Source organism: Canis aureus, chromosome 19 (assembly GCF_053574225.1).
Source record: "Canis aureus isolate CA01 chromosome 19, VMU_Caureus_v.1.0, whole genome shotgun sequence".
In the NCBI taxonomy this organism is placed as follows: domain Eukaryota; kingdom Metazoa; phylum Chordata; class Mammalia; order Carnivora; family Canidae; genus Canis; species Canis aureus.
In genome coordinates, this window is record NC_135629.1 from 9,644,980 (window position 1) to 9,669,220 (window position 24,241).

A 24,241-nucleotide genomic window follows, 5' to 3' on the forward strand; every position below is an offset into this window, starting at 1 on the left:
CAGGCGCTATACCGCTGAGCCACCCAGGGATCCTCAGCTTAAAAACACCTTAAGGTTTTTTTAGTGCCTTAAGGTGTAAAGTTACATTGTTTATTTGAGATCTATCTTTATTTTATTTATTTTAAAAAAGATTTTATTTACTTATTTGACAGAGCACACAAGGAGGTGGGCAGCAGGCAAAGGGAGAAGGAGAAGCAGGCCCCCTGCTAAGCAGGGAGCCCAATGCAGAGCTCAATCCCAGGACCCTGGAATCATAACCTGAGCTGAAGGCAGATGCTTAACCGAGTGAGCCTCCCAGGTGCCCTATGAGATCTGTCTTTATTTTTAATATAGGTATTTATCACTATAACCTTTCTCTTAGGATAGCTTTTGCTATATCCCATAAATTTTGGTATGTTGTACTTCCGTTTTCATTTGTTTAAAAAATGTGTTTATTTCCATTTTGATTTCATCTTTGACCCACTGGTTGTTGAAATCCTAGCAAATCAAGAGAAAAAGCTAATAGAACTAGTAAGCAATTTAGCAAGGTCCTTAGATACCTGTCAATATAAAAAAATCAGTTGTATTTCCATATAGTAGAAATATAGTTTTCATCTCTGGTGCAAAAAACAGTACTATTTACAATAACACCAAAAAGAACCATGAAATGGATATAAATCTAACAAATGCTGTATAAAATGTGTATGCTAAAAACTACAACTACAAGACACTGATGAAATAAATAAAAGAAAACTTAGGCAAATGGCAAGTTATACCTTGTTTCCAGATTAGAAGACTCAATATCATTAAGATGTCAATTCTTCCTAAATATATTTATAGATTGAATACAATCTATTTCAAAATTCTAGCAGGAAATTTGGTAAACATCAGCAAGCCAATTCTAAGAATTAAGTTGAAAAGTAAAGGAACTGGAATAGTCAAAATAATTTTGAAAAAGATGAACAAAGTTGGAAGACTCATACTACTTTATCTCAAGTCTTATATAAAGCTACAGAAAGAAGTCAGGGCACCTGGGTGCCTCAGTCAGTTAAGCATCTGACTTCAGCTCAGGTCGTGATCCTGGAGTCCTGGGATTGAGTTCTGCATTGGGCTCCCTGCTCGGCAGGGAGCCTGCTTCTCCCTTTCCCTCTGCTGTTCCCCTTGCTTGTACTCTCTCTGTCAAATAAATGAATAAAATATTTAAAAAATATATATAAAGCTACAGAAGTTGAGATAAACTGGTATTAATGAAAGGATAGATCCAGATCAATGGAACATGAGTTCAGGAAACAATTCAAACATGTGATCAGCTTATTTTTTAGGCATCTTTATTTAGTTACATTTCACATGCCATAAAATTTACTTATTTAGAGCATATAATTCTTTGGCTTTAGTATATTTACAGGGTTATACCAAATATCACCAAAATCTAAGTGTAGAATGTTTTAATAATCTCAAAAAGAAACTTCAGACCCTTTAGCAGTCAATGAGTGAGTTATTACTCACTCACCCACTCCTCTAACTTAGGTAGCCACTAATCAATCTACTTTCTTGTGTGTATGGGTTTGCCTATTCTGGACATTTCATATAAATGATATCCTACAATATGCATTCCTTTTGTAACTAGCTTCTTTCACTTAGCATACTATTTTCAAGGTCCATCTGTGTTGTGTCATGTATTAGTACTTCATTCTTTTCGTTTTTTTCACTTCATTCTTTTCATGGCTGAATAATATTCCATTGTATAACCATGCATGTATATTTTTTGCATGTAGTTATTAGTTGATGGACATTTGGGTTGTTTCCTTTTTTTTTTGGCTATTGTGAATAATGGTGCTCTGAACATTCATGCACAAGTTTTTTTGTGTACATTTGTTTTTGTTCCTCTTGGGAAGAACCTGAGCTTGGAACATATGGAGAGAATTCAGTTGCCCCCAAATTAAGTTGAATTGTGTGCTTAGGGTATGTAAAGCTCCAGATGGGCAGTTTAGAACCAATGTGGGAATCCCTTTCCATGGCATCTGCTAGTCTTTGAGAATTCCTCAGGAGCAATACTTAGGCTTGTTATAGTCTTTCTGTGCCCTAAATCTAAGGTTCTGGTCTAATTACTGTTCTATGCTAGGAGAGGAATTGCTGGGTCATATAGCAACACTATGTTTAACATTTTGAGAAACTTACAAATTGTTTTCCAACATAGCTACTGCACTTTACATTTTCACCATCAATGTATGAGGGTTCCAATTTCTCCACATTCTTACCGGCACTTGTTATTATCTGTCTTTTTAATTTTAGTCACTGTAGTGGGTGTGAAGAGGTATCTCATTGTGATTCAATTTATTTTTTACAAAAGTGCAAAGGCTGTTCAGAGGAGAAAAGATGGTCTTTTTAATAAATATTGCCAGGGCAATTGTATATCAGTATGCAAAAGATGAACCTCAATCCTAACCTTTTATCACAAGTAAAAGTTAACTCAAAATGGATTATAGACGGGTGGCTGGGTGGCTGTCAGTTAAGTATCTAACTCTTGATTTCAGCTCAGGTCATGATCTTAGGGTCCTGGGATTTAACTGTGCCCCAGGCTCTGTACTCAGCGAGGAGTCTGCTTGAGGATTTCTTTCCCTCTCCCTCTGACACTCCCCCAAATTGCAGGCATGCTCCTTCTCTCTCTCTCTCTCTCAAATAAATAAAATGTCTTTAAAAAATGGATTCCAGGATGCCTGGGTGGCTCAGTGTTTGAGCCTCTCTGCCTTTGGCTCAGGTCATGATCCTGGGGTCCTGGGATTGAGTTCTGCATCAGGCTCCCTGCAGGGAGCCTGCTTCTCTCTCTGCTTGTGTCTCTTCCTCCTCTCTCTCTCTCTCTCTCTCTCTCTTTCTCTCTCTCTATGTCTCTCGTGAATAAATAAAAGCTGGGCAGCCCAGGTGGCTCAGCGGTTTAGCGCCGCCTTCAACCTGGGGCATGATCCTGGAGACCTGGGATTGAGTCCCATGTCGGGCTCCCTGCATGGAGCCTGCTTCTCCCTCTGCCTGTGTCTCTGCCTCAATCTCTCTCTGTGTGTCTCATGAATGAATAAACAAAAATCTTTAAAAAAATAAAATAAAATCTTTAAAAACAGAATAAAATATTTAAAATAAATAAATGATGGATTACAGGCTTACATTAAAGGCAAAAACTCTAAAAATTCCAGGAGGAAACATAGAGGAATATTTTATTATCTAGATCAGGCAAAAACTTCTTAGATATTATATAAAAATATAATCCATAAAGTAAAAAAAGATAAATTAGTTTTTAAAACTAAGAATCTTTGCTCTTCAAAAGATATTGTTAAAAGAATAAAAGAATGAGCTACAAATTAGGAGGAAATATTTTCATAACACATATCTAATGAAGGACTTGTATCCATAATATACAAAGAACTCTCAAAACTTTATAATGATATAGTTAATAGCTCAATAGAAGTAGGCAAAAGATTTGAACAGACACTTCAGTGAAGAAAATAAGTACATGAAAAGATGCCCAACATTGTAGTTATTAGGGAAATGAATTAAAACCTTAATGAGATACCCACTCAAATGGCTCAAATTAAACAAAAAATACAACGTCCTAGTGAAGATGTGGAGCAACTGGAACACTTATACCTTGCCGGTGGAAATGCAACATGGGACACTCTGGAAAACTGGCGGTTTCTTACATAAAGTTGAATATATATTTACCATGTGACTCAGCAATCTCACTCTTAAGTATTTCTGCCGGAGATAAAACAACTTACGCTCATATAAACATGTATGCTTATAATAGCCTTATTTATTTATTTATTTAAATATTTAATTTATTTATTCATGAGAGACAGAGAGGGGCAGAGACATAGGCAAAGGGAGAAGCAGACTGTGGAGAGCCTGATGTGGGACTTGATCTGGGACCCCAGGATCACGCCCTGAGCCAAAGGCAGACACTCAAACACTGAGCCACCCAGGCCTCCCTAACAGCCTTATTTATAATTGTCAAAATGTAGAAACAATTCAAACGGCCCTCAGCTGGGTAAATAGATAAACTATGGTTCATCTCTGCAGTGGTTCAATACTCAGCAATTAAAAGGAACCAACTAGTGATATACCCAACAGCATGTTTGAATGGCAGATTGCATTATGCCATGTTAAAGAAGTCTTACTCAAAGGGTACACACTATATGATTCCATTTATGTGACATTGTTGAAAAGTCAAACCAATATAGACAGGAAACAAACAAGTTGCCCAGGGTTTAGGGTGTGGTGAGGAGCCAACATCAAAGGGATAATAGGAGATTTGGGGGATGAGGGAACTGTTCTGATTTTAACTGTGGCAGAGGTTACAAAACTGTATATATTTGTTAATACTGAAGACAGTGAATTTTATTGTATGTAAATTATAGCTCAATAAATCTGACTTTAAAAACTTACACTTTGGGGGGCTTTAGTTAGAAGATAGAACTAAAAATACATAGAGACAACAACAAAGATGGAAGACTATGTTTTTTTTTTTTTTTAAGATTTTATTTATTCATGAGAGACAGAGAGAGAGGCAGAGACACAGGCAGAGGGAGAAGCAGGCTCCATTCAGGGAGCCCGATGTGGGACTCAAGGATCATGTCCTGGGCTGAAGGCAGTGCTAAACACTGAGCCACCCAGGCGTCCCTCCTTTTTTTTCCAAGATTTTTTTCCATTCATGAGAGAGAAAGAGAGGCAGAGACTCAGGCAGAAGGAGAAGCAGGCTCCCCACAAGGAGCCGGATGCGGGACCTGATCCTGGACCCCAGGATCACGCCCCCAGCCAAAGGCAGTCGCTCAACCACTGAGCCACCTAGGCGTCCCAGAGAATATGGTTCTAAGTAAAAATGTTTTAAAAAAAATTTTAAGTAGTTTCCATGACCAGCATGCAGCCTAGTGCAGGCCTTGAACTCATGACCTTGAAATCAAGACCTGAGCTGAGATCAATAGTTGGCCACACAACCGACTGAGCTGCCTAGGCACTCCTATGTTAAAATATTCTAAGATCTGTTTCTGCTTAGGAGGATTATAGAGATCTTGATTTACTTTAGATATCATATTATGTGCACATATTTTATTTTATTTTATTATTATTATTTTTTTAAAGATTTGTTTATTCATAACAGTCACAGAAAGAGAGGCAGAGGCAGGCTCCTTCCAGGGAGCCTGATGTAGGACTTGATCCTGGAACCCTGGGATCAGAGCCTGAGTGGAAGGCAGATGCTTAACCACTGAGTTGCCCAGGCACCCTTATTTTATTCTTTTTAAGTGCACATATTTTAAAATGTAGGGATGATGTTGGTTGGCATTGGTGGTATAGTGATAGATGGGCAATGAGGAGGGCACTTGATGGGATGAGCATACTATACATGCTATATGTTGGCAAATTGAATTTAAATTAAAAAATGAAAAAAAATGTAGGGATGACCAATAAAGGGTAGAAAGAAAATAAAGGCATCTCTTGCCTTATATCGGTAATCTGTTAGAATAAGATGTTTTGTGTGAAAACAGACTGGAATGAAACCTGGTTCCCATTACGTTAAATGGGAAAAATGATAACTCATGACATTTCAACATCAAACCCCAAACAATTTCTCAAAAGAGAGATAAAATATAGTGTGTCACCTGCGTACAAGCAACGATCTATCACATTAAGATTTAATATGATTAGACCATTGCTTCCATGTATTACTGGCAAAGGATAGACATAAAGACCTATAAAATAGAATAGATAACCCAGAAATAAACCCTCACATATATGGCCAGTTGCTTTTCAACAAAGGTGCCAAAACCACTTAATGGGAAAAGGACAGTCTTTTTAATAAATGGTCCTGGAATAACTGGATAGCCATATGCAAAAGAACAAAATTGAACCCTTACCTTATACCATAAGCAAAAATTAACTCAAATGGATCAATTGGCCCAAATGTGAGAATTGAAACTATATAACTCTTAGAGGAAAACATAGGGGAGAAGCTTTATGACATTGGATTTGGCAATGATTTCTTGGATATGACACCAAAAGCACAGGCAACAAAAGAAAAAATTGATAAATTGGACTTTAACAAAGTTTAAAACATTTCTGTATCAAAGAACACTAATCAAGAGAATGAAAGTCAATTCATGAATGGAAGAAAATATTTGCAAATTGTATCTGATAACAGATTACTATTCTGAAAATATGAAGAACTCTTACCACTCAACAATGAACAACCCAATCCAAAAATAAGAAAAGGATGTGAATAAGTTCTCTCTTTTTTTGTATGTTTTTTATTGGAATTTAATTTGCCAACATATAGCATAACACCCAATGCTCATCCCAAGTGCCCCCCTCAGTGCCCATCACCCAGTCACCCCAACCCCCCGCCCACCTCCCCTTCCACTACCCCTTGTTCGTCTCCCAGAGTAAGGAGTCTCTCAGGCTCTGTCGCTGTCACTGATATTTCTCGCTCGTTTTCTCTCCTTTTCCCTTTATTCCCTTTTACTATTTTTTATATTACCCAAATGAATGAGATGATGTAATGTTTGTCCTTCTCCGATTGACTTATTTCACTCAGCATAATACCGTCCAGTTCCATCCACATCGAAGCAAATGGTGGGTATTTGTCGTTTCTAATGGCTGAGTAATATTCCGTTGTATACATAGACCACAGCTTCTTTATCCATTCATCTTTCGATGGACACTGAGGCTCCTTCCACAGTTTGGCTATGTGGACATTGCTGCTAGAAACATCGGGGTGCAGGTGTCCTGCCGTTTTCACTGCATCTGTATCTTCGGGGTAAATCCCCAGCAGTGCAATTGCTGGGTCGTAGGGCAGGTCTATTTTTAACTCTTTGAGGAACCTCCACACAGTTTTCAAGAGTGGCTGCACCAGTTCACATTCCTACCAACACTGCAAGAGGGTTCCCCTTTCTCCACATCCTCTCCAACATTTGTTGTTTCCTGTCTTGTTAATTTTCCCCATTCTCACTGGTGTGAGGTGGTATCTCATTGTGGTTTTGATTTGTATTTCCCTGATGGCAAGTGTTGCAGAGCATTTTCTCATGTGCTTGTTGGCCATGTCTGTGTCTTCTTTGGTGAAATTTCTGTTCATGTCTTATGCCCATTTCATGGATTGTTTGTTTCTTTGCTGTTGAGTCTAATAAGTTCTTTATAGATCTTGGTTACTAGCCCTTTATCTGATATGTCATTTGCAAATATCTTCTCCCATTCTGTAGGTTGTCTTTGAGTTTTGTTGACTGTTTCTTTTGCTGTGCAGAAGCATTTTATCTTGATTAGGTCCCAATAGTTCATTTTTGCTTTTGTTTCCCTTGCCTTCCTAGATGTATCTTGCAAGAAGTTGCTGTGGCCAAGTTCAAAATGGATGTTGCCTGTGTTCTCCTCTAGGATTTTGATGGATTATTGTCTCACATTTAGATCTCTCATCCATTTTATCTTTGTGTATGGTGAAAGAGAATGGTCTAGTTTCATTCTTCTGCACATGGCTGTCCAATTTTCCCAGTGCCATTTATTGAAGAGACTAGACAGTTCTCTAAAGAAGATACATGAATGGTCAATAAGCACATGAAAATATCTTTAACATATCCTTAATAAGGATGCCTGGGTGGGGGCAGCCCGGGTGGCTCAGTGGCTTAGCGCCACCTTCAGTCCCGGGTGTGGTCCTGGAGACCTGGGATGGAGTCCCACGTCAGGCTCCCTGCATGGAATGGAGCCTGCTTCTCTTCTGCCTGTGTCTGTGCCTCTGTGTGTGTGTGTGTGTGTGTGTGTCTCATGAATGAATAAAAAAAAAAAAAAAAAAAGGATGCCTGGGTGGCCCAATGGTTTAAGTGTCTGCCTTGGGCTCAGGGTGTGGTCTCAGGGTCCTGGGATCGAGTTCCGCATCAGGCTCCTCGCAGGGAACCTGGTTCTCCCTTTGTCTCTGTCTCCCTTTGTCTATGTCTCTGCCTCTGTGTCTCTCATGAATAAATAAAATCTTAAAAAAAGATATCCCTAATCATTAGAGAAATGCAAATTAAAATCACAATGAGATACCATTTCAGGGGTGCCTGGGTGGCTCAGTTGGTTAGGCGTGTGCCTTTGGCTCAGGTCATGATCTTGGGGTCCTGGGATCAAGCCTCACATTGGGCTCCCTACTCAGTGGGGAGTCTGCTTCTCCCTCTCCCTCTGTGCTCTCTCTCTCTCAAATAAATAAAAAAAAACTTTAAAACAACAAAGATACCATTTCAACAACTATTATAAAATACAAAAAAATGAATACAAAGTATTGGAAAGGATGGGAAGAAATTAGAACCCCTGTACATTGGTGGTTGGAATGTAAAATGCTGTAGCTGCTGTGGAAAACAGCTTGGTGGTTCCTCAAAGAGTTAAACATAGAGTTACTATATGATAGAGTGTTCCACTTCTAGGTTTATACCCAAAGAATTAAAAGCAGGACATTTGTACCCAAATGTTTATAGCAAATTATTCCCAACAGCCAAAAGGTGGAAACAACACAAATGTCTATCAACAGACAAGTGGATAAGGGGCACTTGGCTGGTACAGTCAGTAGACCATGTATGTGACTCTTGATCTTGACCTTGGGGTTGTTAATTTGAGCCCCACATTGGGCATATAGATTACAAGAAACAAAAAAACCATAAAAGTGGGTAAACAAAATGTGATATATACATAAATGGAATATAAGCCTTACAAAGGAATAAAATTTTGATACACTCTACAGCATGGATGAACTTTAAAAACATTATGTACAGGGTGCCTGGGTGGTGCAGTAAGTTAAGCATCCGACTCTTGTTTTCACTCAGGTCATGATCTCAGGGTTGTAAGATTGAGCCCTGCATCAGGCTCCTTGCTCAGTGCAGAGTCTGCTTCAGATTTCCCTTCCATCTCCCTCTACCCCTCCTCAAATCTTTAAAAGAAGTTATGCTAAGTAAAATAAGCTAGACATGAAAGGGCAAATATTGTATGATTCCACTTAGATAAGGTACCTAGAATAGGCCAATTCATAGAGATAGGAAGTAGATTAGAAGTTACTAGGTCTGGGGGACATAGGAAAAATAGACAGTTATTGTTTAAATGGTACAGAGTTTCAGTTTGCAATGATAAAAAAAGTTCTGGAAATGGAAGTGGTAGTGGTTGCACAATGTTGTGAATGTACTTACTGCCATTAAACTGTACACTTAAAAATAGTTAAAAGGTCGGGTGCCTGGATGGTTCAGTCAGTTAAACATCCAACTCTTTGTTTTGGCTCAGGTCATATTTCAGGGTGATGAGATGGACCCCTGCATTGGGCTCCATGCTGGGTGTGGAGTCAGCTTAAGATTCTCTCTCTATTCCTCTCCTGCTCCTTTCTCTTTTAAAAAGTGGTTAAAAGGACACATTTTTACTGTATATTTTACCACATACACAGAATCCAAAAAAACATTGCTTCCTAACCACCAAACAAATAATACGGCTGTTAGCAAACAATAATTTTTATGCAATAGCATAACACAGTTATGCTTCTCTCAGCACCAACAACTTCTGACTTCACACCCCTTTTGTTGACTGGAAGCCACACTTTGGAAAGAACACTTGATTCTGATATTGTACCAATAACAATTGGAAATTATCTGAAAATATTTCCTACAATGAGTTTTGGTTAAAACATTGCACTGAATTTTGGGGATGTAAATACAAAATTTCCTTACATAAATTTTGGACAGAAAATGTTGCATGCGAAGATAAAAAGTGTGGAGTTCTAGTACTGAAAAACAAGAGGATTCTCGTAGGAAATGGTAAATGGGGAAATATCTCACAAGGTATGAATTACAGATCTTCCAAACCAACAAAAGGAAAATCAAGAATAAAGAAAACTAGGGGGCAGCCCAGGTGGCTCAGCGGCTTAGTGCTGCCTTCAGCCCAGGGCATGGTCCTGGAGGCCTGGGATCCAGTCCCACATCGGGCTCCCTGCATGGAGCCTGCTTCTCCCTCTGCCTGTGTCTCTGCCTCTCTCTCCCTCTCTGTGCTTCTCATTAATGAATAAATACAATAAAAAAAAAAAAGAGAAGAAAACTAGGGACACCTGGGTGGCTCAGCGGTTTAGCGTCTGCCTTCAGTTCAGGGCATGATCCCGGAGTCTGGGAATCGAGTCCCACATTGGGCTCCCGGCATGGAGCCTGCTTCTCCCTCTGCCTATGTCTCTGCCTCTCTCTCTCTCTGTGTCTCTTGTGAATAAATAAATAAAATCTTAAAAAAAAAAAAAAGAATAAAGAAAACGAGACCAGAATAAAGAAAACTGTGCCTAGGTAGCACAGTCGGTTAAGTGTCCAGCTCTTGGTTTTGGCTCAGGTCTGATCTGAGTTGTGAGATCAAGCCCTGAGTTGGGCTCAGTGCTTAGGACAGAGTCTGCTTCAGTTTCTCTCTCCCTCTCCCTCTACCCCTCCCACCCACACTCTCTCTCTCTCAAATAAATACATCTTAAAGAAAAACGAAAAGATAAGAAAACTAGACCACTGAAATACAAGAAGTAGGTGTGCCTGGGTGGCTCAATAGGTAACATATGCAACTCTTGATCTCGGGCTTCTAAGTTCAAGCTCCATGTCGGGTGTATAGATTACTTAAAAATAAAAAATATATTAAAATATATATATAAATTCTAAAAATAATAAAAAATTAAAAAATATATATAAAAGAAACAAGTGGAGTAAATATAATAAATGTACAGTATAAAAGTAAAGTAAATGTAAGACACAAAATTGGCACAAAAATAAGTTCAAATTGATCAATAAGCACAATACATGTAAACAGATTAATTTTTACCTATTGTAAGACAGAGATTCCCATAACGGATATCTTTTCTGAAGCTTTTTGATTCTTACAGAAGATACTCTGAAAACATAATGAAACAGAAAGACTGAAGGTAAAAGAGTATACACCAGGGAAGTAACAGCCAAAAGAATTCTAGTATCAATCTAATAACTCAGGAGGATCCCTGGGTGGCTCAGTGGTTTAGCGCCGCCTTCGGCCCAGGGCGTGATCCTGGAGTCCTGGGATCGGGTCCCATGTCCGGCTCCCTGCATGGAGCCTGATTCTCCCTCTGCCTGTGTCTCTGCCTCTCTTTCTGTGTCTCTCATGAATAAATAAATAAAATCTATTTTAAAAAATCTAATAACTCAGTCTCAATATATGTAGCAAAAATTAACAGACTCACAAGGAGAAATTGGCAAATCAACAATCATTTTTAAAAAGATTTTATGGTGGCTCAGTGGTTGAGCATCTGCTTTTGGCTCAGGGTGTGATCCTGGGGTCCTGGGATCGAGTCCCACATCAGGCTCCCTGTGGGAAGCCTGCTATTCCCTGTATCTATGTCTCTGCCTCTCTCTCTCACGAATAAATAAATAAAATCTTAAGAAAAATAAAATAAAATATTTTATTTATTTGGGAGAGCGAGCAAGCATGAGCAGAGGAGAGAGGTAGAAGGAGAGGGAGAAGTAGACTCCCTGCTGAGCAGAAAGCCCAATTCAGGGGGTCTATTCCAGGACCCTGGGATCAGGGCCTGAGCTGAAGTCAGATGCTTTCCTGACTGATCCACGAGGTGCCCCTCTCCAACATTTTTTTTTCTCCAACATTTTTTAATGAAAAATTTCAAACGTACTGGATGGAAGTTAAAAGAATCTCACACTGTTGAAAAAATCTCACCCAAATACAGGCATACCTTGGATATATTGCAGATTCAGTGCTAGACCACCACAACAGAGCAAATACTGCAATAAAGGGGGTCAAATAATTTTTTTGGTTTCCCAATCCATATAAAAGTTATGTTTATACTATACTGTAGTTTATTATGTGTGAAATAGATAGGCCTAGAAAACAATGCATATACCTTAATTAAAACTACTTAAAAAAAAACTTTATTGGTAAAAAATGGTAACCATCACCTGACCTTTTTAATCTGTTTGCCAGTAGAGAGTCTTGCCTTCATGTTGATGGCTACTGACTGATCAGGGGAGTCGTTGTTGAAGGTGGAGGTGGCTGTGGCAATTTCTTAAAATAAAACAATGAAGTTTGCCACATTTATTAACACTTCCCTTCGCAAATGATTTCTGTGTAGCATGTGATGCTGTTTGATATCATTTTACCCACAGTAGAACTTCTAACAAAATTGGAGTCAATCTTTTCAAACCCTGCTGCTGCATTATCAACTAAGCTTATGTAATATTCTAAGTCTTTTGTTGTCACTTGAAGAATCCTCATAGCAACTTCACCTGGACTAGATTCCATCTCAAGAAACTATGTTCTTTCGTTATCTATAAGAAGCAATCCTTGTACATTAAAGTTTTACCATGAGATTTCAACAGTTCAGTCACATCTCCAGTCTCCATTTCTTTTTTTAAGATTTTATTTATTTAATTGAGGGAGAGAGAGTGGAGGGGAGAGGGAGAGCCCTGTGTCTGGCTCACTGCTCAATAGGGAATCATCTTCTCTTGCTCCCTCTACCCAACCCCCCACTCATGCTCTCTCTCTCTCTCTCTCAAATAAATAAATAAAATCTTTAAACAACAACAACAGTAGACCATGTTATAAACAATTGTGTTGTCATCCAGGCTTTGTTGTTGCATATATTGTAACATCAAAGATCACTGATCACAGATCACCATAAAAAATATATTAATGAAAAGTTTGAAATATTGAGAATTACCAAAATGTGAAATAAACACATGAAACAAACGAATGCTATTGGAAAAATGGTGCCAATAGAGTTGCTCACAGCAGGGTTGCCACGAATTTTCAGTTCGTAAAAAATGCAGTATCTGCAAAATGCCATAAAGCAAAGTACAATAAAACAAGGCATGCCTGTACTTACTACCTAAGTCCTACCAGTAGCATTTTACTCTATATTTGCTTTTACACATAACTATCCATCTCTCTATTTAAAAAAATTTTTTTTAAAAGATTTTATTTATTTATTCATAGAGACGCAGAGAGAGAGAGAGGCAGAGACAGAAGCAGGCACCATGCAGAGAGCCTGACGTGGGACTCGATCCAGGGTCTCCAGGATCACGCCCTGGGCTACAGGCGGTGCTAAACCACTGCGCCACCGGGGCTGCCCACCATCTCTCTTTCTATCCGTGTATCAACCCATCTTATTTTCTTATACATTCCAAAGTAAGTTGCAGTCAGTATCCTTTCCCTTAAAGACTATTAACTGAAGTTGACTATCTAGTTGCAAATTTTTCTTTTGAAATAAATTTTGCATGTGACAAAATGCACAAATCATTTTTTTAAAGATTTTTATTTATTTATTCATGAGAGACACAGAGAGGGAAGCAGAGACATAGAGGGAGAAGCAGGCTCCCTGTGAGGAGCCCAATGTGGGACTCCATCCCGAGACTCCAGGATCACGCCCTGGGCTGAAGACAGGTGCTCAACCAGTGAGCCACCCAGGCATCCCAAAATGCACAAATCTTAAGTATACATTTGCTGAGTTTTGAGAAATACATACACCCGTGTAACCTAAATGCCCAGCAAGATATAGAGTATTAACATCATTCCATAAAGTTCTCTCATGTCCTTTCATGAATCAGAATGGGAGATTTTAATATACTTCTCAGACAAAAAAAAAAATTAGTAATGATCCTTAAAATGTGAACAAGACAATTAACAGGCTATAGCTAATAAACATACAGAACTTCCTTCCATTTTTATTTGTTTTTTTTAAGATTTTTTATTTATTAATTCATAGAGACAGAGACAGAGAGAGAGAGAGGCAGAGACACAGGCAGAGGGAGAAGCAGGCTCCATGCAGGGAGCCTTATGTGGGACTCGATCCTGGGTCTCCAGGATCACACCCCAGGCTGCAGGCGGTGCTAAACCGCTGCACCACGGGGGGGGGGGGGGGGGGGGGCTGCCCCCTTCCATTTTTAAAAAGACTTATTTATTTACTCATGAGAGACACACAGAGAGACAGAGACACAGGCAGAGGGAGAAGCAGGCTCCCCATAGGGAACCCAATGTGGGACTCGATCCTGGATCCTGGGATCAGGCCCTGAGCCAAAGACAGACGCTCAACCACTGAGCCACCCAGGCATCCCAACTTCCTTCGATTAATAGAGAATACACATTCTTTGCAAGCACACAGAGAACATTTATGAAAACTGACCACGTATTAGGGCTCAAAGGGATTTTCCACAAATTTCAAAATAGGAGTATCACATAGACCATTTCTTTTAAATCACAAAGTTAGCAAAGCCATCTTGCCATAAGTTGGCAAGATCTTGACAAGGCGTGGAGCCAAGGATGGACAGTAAAGCAGGGAAGAGGCTGATTCCTAACCCTGTCATGTGAGCAGTTAGATTCTACTGGAACCTATTCTTGCTTATGCCAGTTTGTTAGGTCTTTGTCATTTGCAACCCAAGAGTTCTGAATAATACAGATGCTTATGAGGAAAGGTATGCTACAGTTATTCAGGCATCTTTTTTTTTTTTTTTGAGGCATCTTGTTATTATATGAACCATTCACATTTTTAGTTTGCTTCAAGTATAAAGCACATTATTTTTAAATAATCTGTGAAACAGTATTTTTTATGATGGCCTCCTTATAGATGAAACAAAAGTTTAGGGCAGCCCCGGTGGCTCAGTGGTTTAGCGCTGCCTTTGGCCCAGGGTGTGATCCTGGAGTCCCAGGATCAAGTCCCACATCGGGCTCCCTGCATGGAGCCTGCTTCTCTCTCTGCTGTGTCTCTCATGAATAAATAAATAAAATCTTAAAAATAAAAGAAACAAAAGTTTATAGATTCAGAAAGTTTAGGTGACTCACTCAAGATCACAGTCCAGTGAGCCCCTTCACATGGTTCTCCAAATTTCTGAGACACCTCTGTTATACTCATTATACCCCATCTGTTCCCTTGTTCCTCCTCTAGATGGTGAGCTCCTCAAGGGCAGGGATGGGTCTTCATCTTTGTGTTCCTACGGGGCCTATTAAATATGAGATGCTACTGATATTTATTGACTGAATGAGTGAAGGAATGAATGATTAATTCTCATGTCAAAAAGCAAGGGATAGGAATCCCTGGGTGGCTCAGTGGATGAGCATCTGCCTTTGGCTCAGGTCGTGATCCCAGGGTCCTGGGATTGATTCCCACATCAGGCTCCCTGCAGGGAGCCTGCTTCTCCCTCTGCCTGTGTCTCTGCCTCTCTCTGTGTTTCTCATGAATAAATAAATAAAATCTTTTTTAAAAAAGCAAGAAATAACGTGTGATATTGAGAGAGGAAGAGAAACATGTTTTTTAAAAAATATTTTATTTAGTTATTTTAGGGAGAGAGAGTGTGTACAAGCAGGGATAGGGGCAGAGGGAGATGGAGAGAGAGAATCTCAAGCAGACTCCATGCTAAGCTTGATCTCATGACCCTGAGATTATGACCTGAGCTGAAATAAAATGTCAGAAGCTTAGCCAATGGTGCTACTCAGGTACCCCAAGACAGAGTTTTTATTAGGATTCTTGGAGGAAGGAACATTGAAAAGAAAGGTAATTCAAACCATTGTAGACAAAAAAAGGGGGGGGGATTAAGAAGAATGATGTAAAGACATGTATAACCTCAATAATAGGATCTCAAACAATATTATGAATCTCTCCATCTTTCAGGGGTGCCTGGCTGGTTCAGTTCAGTGGAGTATGTATCTCTTGATCTTGGGGTTGTGAGTTCAAGCCCCACCTTGGATGTGGAGATGGCTTAAAAATTAAAGTCTTAAGGGATCCCTGGGTGGCACAGCGGTTTGGCGCCTGCCTTTGGCCCAGGGCGTGATCCTGGAGACCCGGGATCGAGTCCCACGTCGGGCTCCCGGTGTATGGAGCCTGCTTCTCCCTCTGCCTGTGTCTCTGCCTCTCTCTCTCTGTGTGTATGTGACTATCATAAATAAATTTTAAAAATTTTTATAAAAAAAAATTAAAGTCTTGGGGATCCCTGGGTGGCGCAGCGGTTTGGCGCCTGCCTTTGGCCCAGGGCGTGATCCTGGAGACCCGGGATCGAATCCCACATCAGGCTCCCGGTGCATGGAGCCTGCTTCTCCCTCTGCCTGTGTCTCTGCGCCTCTCTCTCTCTCTGTGACTATCATAAATAATAATAAAAAAAAATTAAAGTCTTTTTTTTTTTTTTTTTAATTTTCATTTATTTAGGATAGTCACAGAGAGAGAGAGAGAGAGAGAGAGAGAGGCAGAGACACAGGCAGAGGGAGAAGCAGGCTCCATGCACCGGGAGCCCGATGTGGGATTCGATCCCGGGTCTCCAGGATCGCGCCCTGGGCCAAAGGCAGGCGCCAAACCACTGCGCCACCCAGGGATCCCTTTTTTTTTTTTTTTTTAATTTTCATTTATTTAAAAAATTAAAGTCTTAAAAAAAACAGAATCTCTCCATCTTTCAACCTACTTTTTTTTTTTTTAAAGATTTTATGTATTCATCTGAGACAGAGAGATACAGAGAGAGAGAGCATAAGCAGGAGGAGAGGCAGAGGGAAAGGGAGAAGCAGACTCCTCTCTGAGTGGGGAGCCCAATGTGGGGCTTGATCCCAGGACCCTGGGTTCATGATCTAAGCCCAAGGCAGATGCTTAACCATCTGATCCACCCAGGTATCCCTCAATCCATCTTCTGTGTACATGTTGGCCTTACTTTCCTCAGGCTCCCCAATGGGATGGTGAATGTGATAATTTACAACCTAAAGGTGGAATCTTTACAGCTTATGATCCAAGGAATGGAGAACCAAACATCTCTCTCTGCCCCACCCCTACCTCTATTTCCCCAAAGAAATCCTTTGACCAGGATGGGCTCAGGTGCCCATCCTGAGACCAAAGGATTAAAGCCAGTGGGTGGGGCAGTATTAAGGACTACATGTTTGTTTCCCCACCCAAATTCATATGTTGAGACCCTAAGCTCCATTGTGATGGTATTAGGAGGTAGGGTCTTTGGAGGGTAATTAAGTTGAGATGAGGTTGTGAGGATAGAGCCCTTGATACGATTAATGTCCTCCTAAAAAGAGACTAGAGCTCTCTCTCTTTCTTTCTTTGCCATATCTGGAAACAGAAAGAAGGTGGCTATCTGTAAATCGGGAAGAGAGTCCTCACCAGAATCTGACCATGCAGCACCATGATCTCCAGAACTGTAAGAAAGAAATGTTTCATGTTTAAGCCACACAGTCTATGATATCTTCTAATACCTGCTGAGCTGACTAAGATAATATGATTGGCCGGCCTGGGACCCATATCTACTCCTGCCCAGAGAGGGGAGGAAAGCCAGTTTCTTAAAAGAAGCTGAATATTGGGATCCCTGGGTGGTGCAGCAGTTTATCGCCTGCCTTTGGCCCAGGGCGCGATCCTGGAGACCCGGGATCGAATCCCATGTCGGGCTCCCGGTGCATGGAGCCTGCTTCTCCTTCTGCCTGTGTCTCTGCCCCTCTCTCTCTCTGTGTGACTATCATAAATAAATAAAAATTAAAAAAAAAAGAAGCTGAATATTATCAGAAGAAAGAAAAAGGAAATGCTGGACAGACAAATTCCATAGATTTTCCATTTTAGCTTTTTTTTTAAAGTAACTCTATACCCAACTCTTGCCCCTGATATCAAGTCACATGCTCTCCTGACTGAGCCAACCGGGCACCCCAGGCTCCATTGCAGCTTTATACACACATTTAAGGATTGATTCCCGAAGAGGTGGCTACATGATTTATTTTACTCCTTACAAGCATAAATTAACCTGTTTTGTGTAGTAATATTTTAGAGACTTTATAAAGAGTAAATTCTACAAGTAAATATGAATTCTTTTTTTTATGAATTCTTTACAATTTTCTACATACCCCTATTTTTTAAAAATTTTTATTTATTTATGATAGTCACACAGAGAGAGAGAGAGAGGCAGAGACACAGGCAGAGGGAGCAGGCTCCATGCACTGGGAGCCCGACATGGGACTCGATCCTGGGTCTCCAGAATTGTGCCCTGGGCCAAAGACAGGTGCTAAACCGCTGCGCCACCCAGGGATCCCTTTTTTTAAAGATTTTATTTATTCATTCATGACAGAGAAAGAGAGAGGCAGAGACACAGGCAGAGGGAGAAGCAGGCGCCATGCAGGGAGCCGGATGCAGGACTCGATCCCGGGTCTCCAGGATCACACCCAGGGCCCAAGGTGGAGCCAAACCGCTGGGCCACCGGGGCTGCCCAAAATACCCCTATTTTAAAAGAGAAATACTATGTTAATGGCAGAATGGTTTGAATGTCTCCATATCTGAAAATGAGCTTTTTTAAAAAAAAAGATTTTATTTATTTATTTGAGAGAGAGTGAGAGCAAGAGAGATCACAGAGGCAGAGGGAGAGGGAAAAGCAGACTCATTGCTGAGCAGAGAGCCAGATGCAGGGCTCGAGTCCAGGACCCCGAGATCATGACCCAAGCCAAAGGCAGATGCTCAACTGACCAAGCCACCCAGGTGCCCCTGAAAATGGACTTTTCCCTCCATTTTCCTTAGTCTATCTCAGTTTTTTGAAACTTTAGTACCTAAAAACTACAGGATGGGGTGGTATACATGAAAACTTGCTTATAGTACTTCATGGAAAGTTAAGGTTTTTTTTTAAAGGGTAATTTACACCATATTTCTCCCCATCTACATTTGTTTCTAAAAATTTTAAGTAATCTTTACATGCAGCATGGGGCTTGAGCTCCCAACCTCAAGATCAAGAGTTGTGTGCTCTTCCTACTGAGCCAGCCAGGCACCATCCCCCACCCCAAACTGCATTTGTTTTAAAACCTAACCTCCTACAAAAGACAAAATCCTCTCTACTAATGTTTATGAGCATCTGTTGTGTGACCAATATCTTACATACTTTACCTCATTTAAACCATGTGAGGTTAAGGAGTTGTTCGATTTTATAGACTAGAAAAATGACGTTCAAAGAATAAACATAACATACGACTCAGAATTAGAATACAATTACCCATGGTCTGACTCCATAAATCTGGTGCCTCTCTGCAAGGGCTCAGGAACTTCAGACAGTTCAATGTGAGAGTTAAATGCACTAGTAGATTGATTGATTGATTGATTGCACTAGTAGCTTTAGCCAAGCTAGTCCCAGGTTTGAATCCTGGAAATCCCACTTTCTAGCTACGCAATAATAATAGCAAATAGCTTTTCAATGTTTTGCAAGTGCTTAGCACTTTATGTGCACAATATCTCATTCAACATTCCTGAAAACGCTCGAGGGAAATACTATTATCGTCATCCCCACTTTATAGATGAGGAAACTGGTGCTTAAAAGCAGTTAGTAATTTGCAGAAATTAGACTTAAACCCAGATAGTGATACCAGTGCATATATGTTCATAACCAAATGATAGGAATGTAAAAAGGAAACAAAGGTAATTGAGAAGAATTGATTCCACTCTTCAGAATGATCTATCTGGCACAGTAATTAAGAATGTGGGCTCTGGAGCAGGCCTCCTGAGGCTAAATCCCAACTCTCCCAATTGCTAGAAGTGTGACTTTGGGCAAGTTATTCATCCTCAGTGTCCTCCTCTACAAAATGGGCATATAATAGTACCAACCTGTATTGGTTTGCTAGGGCTGGCATAACAAAATACTACAAACTGAGTGGTTTAAACAAGACAAGTTAAAATTTTCACAGTTTTGGTGGCTGAAAGTACAAGATCAAGATGTCAGAAAGATCAAGATGTCAGAAAGTTTGGTTTCTTCTGAAGCCTCTCTCTTTGGCTTGTATATGGCTACTTTCTTTCTCTGTCCTCTGCAGTCATCCTGTGGTCTCTGTGTTGTCTGTGTTCTAATTTCCTCTTATAAGCATACCAATGATGCTGGATCACAGTCCACCCAGATGAACTCATTTTACCTTTATCACCTCTTCAAATACTTTTTATTCTTTTTTTTATTCTTAAGTAATCTCTACACCCAATGTGGGGCTCAAGCTCTTAACCCCAAGATCAAGAGTCACAAGCTCCTCCACCAACTAAGCCAGCCAGGTGCCTGCCCCTCCTTCATCACCTCTTTAAAGTCTCTGTCTCCAAATACAGTCACATTCTGAGGTACTAGAGGTTGGGACTTCAATATATGTATTTTTTTTCGGGGGAGGGATATGGTTTAGCTCCAAACACTATCTTACAGGGCTATCGTGAAGACTGAATGAGATAATACATTTGCATGTCATACATAACATACATACATAATGTCAAATGAAGATCAGGGGACCTAGAATGTTGTAAGAGCTTAATAAACATTCAATGTAATTGAACACTTAATTTAGGCATAAGGGTACCCAGCAAGTTACAACTCTTTCTTCACTAAGATACTGGCTGGAATTGGCCTGGGGGCTTCGCTTCTCATCCAGGTGCTCAGTCCAGCATCATCATTGCCCTATGGTCTTTAATCCCCATCTCGTTTCCACAAATGTTCCATTCTGGTCTGGCCATTCCCTGGGGTCAAAGAGAAGCTCTTTCTGTAGAGCATTCTCAATCTTTCTTTCTGTAACTGCTCCAAGGTTAGTTTTTAAAACAAGGAGACATTCTGTGCCACCTACTCACAGCTCAGCAAGTGCTTTTCCGATACTGCTGCTATTTCTAATCCTTGGGCAAGCCACTTATTAAAATTTAATGACAATCCTTTACATTTATAAAGCCATTTTCAGTTTACAAAGCTCCTTTCCATCCATTATCTCTTTTAATTCTCACAACATCTGTAGGTAAAAAGTATGTTTTTCTCCATTTTACAAAGGAAGAAAATAAGGCTCTGAGGATTAGCATCATCGTCCAGTGGCAGAGATGGACCTCAAATTCTGGTCTTTTATTCCACTATGTCAGGAGTAGCCTGACAGGCATTCTTTCACAATATAAACAATCTATTATACCAGCCCTGCTCTCTTTTGGGAGATGTAGTTGAGTAATGTAGGATGATTTTGATTGGAAGTGACAAAACCCCATCTCAAACTGGCTTAAGCAAAACTTGAATGTATTGGCTCACCAAATAGAACAATCCAGAAGCAGGTCTTCAGGCATGGATGGATCCAGGTGTTCAAACTATGTCATCAGAACTCTCTCTCTCTCCATATCTTACCTTTCTATGTGTTCACTTTATTCTTAGACAAAGTCTCTCCTTAGGGTGTCAAAGATGGCTCCCATTAGCTGAAATTTACCATTCACTCAGTTCAACAAACTCAACAGAAAGACAATACCTCTCTCTTGCAAACTGCAGGATATCAATCTCAAGTAGATATCAATCTAGATATCTCAAACTAGATATCAGTTTCAGCTATTTGAGTTGGCTTATGGGCCTACCCCTGAACCAGTCATTTTGTTTAGAACAATGGAGTATTCTCATTGCCCAGGCCTGATCATTTGCCCCTCTCTAGAGAAGAGGAAAATGGTGGTGGTGGGTTGAATCTCACCAAACACAGGGACTGAGTGAGGGGGAATGGAGTAAAATGTCAGAGGAGGTATGGGTGGCGGGCAGATGTCTACAGGGTGGCTTTGCTCTGCAGAGCTAGAATAGAGCAACCAACAAGGAACTAAAGGCCCAACTTTGCAAGAATCCCAGTTCTTCCCTTAAGAGAGAGTGGTAAGTGGACTTCTGTGCTTTTTTTTCCCTGGACTGCCTGATTTGGCAGAGCAGGATAGAAAAAAAAAGGGGGTGTGTGTGATAATTCATAGCAGAGTAAGGAGAAAAGATGGAGCTTCTGGCTCCAGTAACTCATGTTCTGAACAGTATCCAAACTAGGAGCATCCACAGAAGGAAACTTTGAGGATGACCCCTTCCCTGATCCTCCTCCCAGTACCTTCTATCTCCCCATTAAGTTGTAAGCTCTAGAAGGGGAGGGGCCACATCTGTTTTACCCACCATCTCATCCCAGGGCTAGCATAATGCTGTGCCGGCACATTACAGGAGACTTTCCCTTATTTATTGCATGGATGCATAAATGAATTAGGTTGATCAGTCTAATTGGCAGGATCAATCCACCTCTTTGTTCAAGGCAGTCTCCTCTTTGGCCTCTGTTCTTCAATGGCCAAGGTGGGGGAAGGTGAGGAATGAAACTCTCTCCATAGCCCCTTGATTCCAAGATCTTCGGATTCTCAGGAAACAGCCAGATGCCCTCTGCAAGGAGCCGATGAAAGGGGAAACCAAGTTTATTGAGCACTCTGTGCTCACATGATATGACTTCACATGGGTCTGAGTTGCCCAAATTGTGGAGCCCATTTATGAGCCTCATAATTTTGTTTTAAAATTTGAGATGGAGAGATGGCAGCACAGTAGGAGGAACCTAGGCTTGGCTTGTCCTTTGAACACAACTAGATAACTGTCAAATCATTCTGAAAACCCAGGAAATCAACCCAAGGACTGACAGAACAAATTCCACAACTAGAGGGAAAGAAGAAACCACATCAAGGAAGGGAATTTATAGGGAAATATGTACTTTATGGAATAAAGTTAAAGAACTAAGATACGTTTTGTTTTAAATCAAAATGGACATTTAGGGCAGCCCTGGTGGCGCAGCGGTTTAGCGCCGCCTGCAGCCCAGGGCGTGATCCTGGAGACCCCGGATCGAGTCCCACGTCAGGCTCTATGTATGGTGCCTGCTTCTCCCTCTGCCTGTGTCTCTGCCTCTCTCTCTCTCTCTCTCTCTCTCTCGGTCTCTATGAATAAATAAATAAAGTCTTTAAAAAAAAAAAGGACATTTAATCTTATACAGCTAAATTACTGATTATATATTTGCTGAGCTGATTTAAGAGTTTGGAAAATTGTATCAAGAATTTTATTTTTTTTTACTTCATTTTTATTTTTTAATTTTTATTCATTTATGATAGTCACAGAGAGAGAGAGAGAGGCAGAGACACAGGCAGAGGGAGAAGCAGGCTCCATGCACCGGAAGCCCAATGTGGGACTCGATCCCGGGTCACCAGGATCGCGCCCTGGGCCAAAGGCAGGCACCAAACCGCTGTGCCAACCAGGGATCCCCCGCTGCGCCACCCAGGGATCCCTTTTTTTTTTTTTTTTGTACTTCAAAGCCTTCTTAATAAAGTCATTTTGCTAAGAAATAAAATAAAATAAAATTTGGGATAGAAATAACACTGCTTATTTTTTATTTTGCCAAAATGAGGACATTAAAAAAAAAACTATCATCAAACAAACTTAACTAAAGAAAAAATTAACTATCATCAACACTTCTTTAAAAAAGGAAGTTCTACACTAAGAAAGCAGGAAGTAGACAATCTCAGGGAAAAAAGAAAAAAAGAACAGTGCCCCTCCCTCCCAAAAGACATTTGGCAACCTTACATGATTTTTTTTTTTTTTTTTCTGAAGATAGATGCAAATTTCATCAGATTGACCCCTGGGTAGGGTTCAGTATTTGGAACCCACTGACAGAGATTGTTTTTCAAACCTGCCCCTTACCTCCACGTGCCTGTGAAGTGGGGCTTAATCTGCCCACTTTATAGATGGGGAAACAAAGGTTCAGAGAGCCTAAGTGCAAGGTCACAGAGGTAGTAAATAATTGTCAGAGTTTGTCTGGATGCCAACCAACCTTGATCATCTTGGCAGATCCTAAGCCAAAAGTTATTCCCCTTCAGGGAAAGAAATGACCCACACTGGCTCCTTTGCCCCCAGGGTATTCTTGGGCTTGACCTTGAGCCGGGACTTGGACGCTTTGTTCTTTAGAGCACATCTTAATGATGTGCTCACTTCACGCCAGGCGCTCGAAGAGTGTAGGGAGGGAAACCAGCACGTTCCCAGCCTCCTTCCCTCTTGTCCCGGATACTCACCCTGGGTCTTGAGGTCCAGGCCCAACTCCTTACGCCGGGGGCCAACGAATCCCTATCGCGGGCGTGGGATGCTAACAGTTTAGGGGGTTCCCTCTCCAAGGGGTGTTGGCAGTTTCCAAGGAGACTCTGGGAACCTTCAACGCCTCCAGGACCTAAAGGGCTGGAAGCGTAATGGTGCAACCCGAGGCACTGTTTAGGCTGTAGGGAAGGCAATTTGGGAGTACGAGATCAGCTCGAACCTATCCGATAATAGTCGGTTCGGCCCCTCCCCCATTCCCACGGGCTCTGCGGGGGCCCACAAGCCCCTCAGCTCGGGCTGGAAGAAGGGGGTCCCCCAAGGCAGGGGGCCGGCCGCGTGGGGGACCCCTGGGACCGTGCCCAGCCCGCCCCGTGATGCCGGAACCTGGGCCGCCCCTCCCCCGCCCGCCCGCCCGCACGCCCCGCCCGCCCGCACGCCCGCGGCGGGAGCGC

The 24,241-nt window shown here is 41.1% G+C and overlaps 2 long non-coding RNA genes across 3 annotated transcripts in view; one reads left to right on the forward strand and one right to left on the reverse strand.

Annotated features, from left to right (window-relative positions):
* The window catches only part of LOC144289633 (uncharacterized), a 51,834-nt gene extending 28,756 nt beyond the window's left edge, over positions 1-23,078 (forward strand). The window contains exons 5-6 of one of the 2 annotated variants that reach the window (XR_013357454.1): positions 17,052-17,129; positions 18,042-22,674. This is a non-coding gene — a long non-coding RNA (uncharacterized LOC144289633). Of the gene's footprint in view, positions 1-17,051; positions 17,130-18,041; positions 22,675-22,816 lie in introns of those variants that run through there. The other variant, XR_013357453.1, reaches the window with a different exon arrangement.
* LOC144289634 (uncharacterized) lies at positions 6,247-24,182 on the reverse strand. The gene is made up of 2 exons (XR_013357456.1): positions 23,771-24,182; positions 6,247-7,531 (listed from the first exon to the last, which is right to left on the reverse strand). It is a non-coding gene; the product is annotated as an uncharacterized LOC144289634 (long non-coding RNA).
* Positions 24,183-24,241: the final 59 nt, after the last annotated feature.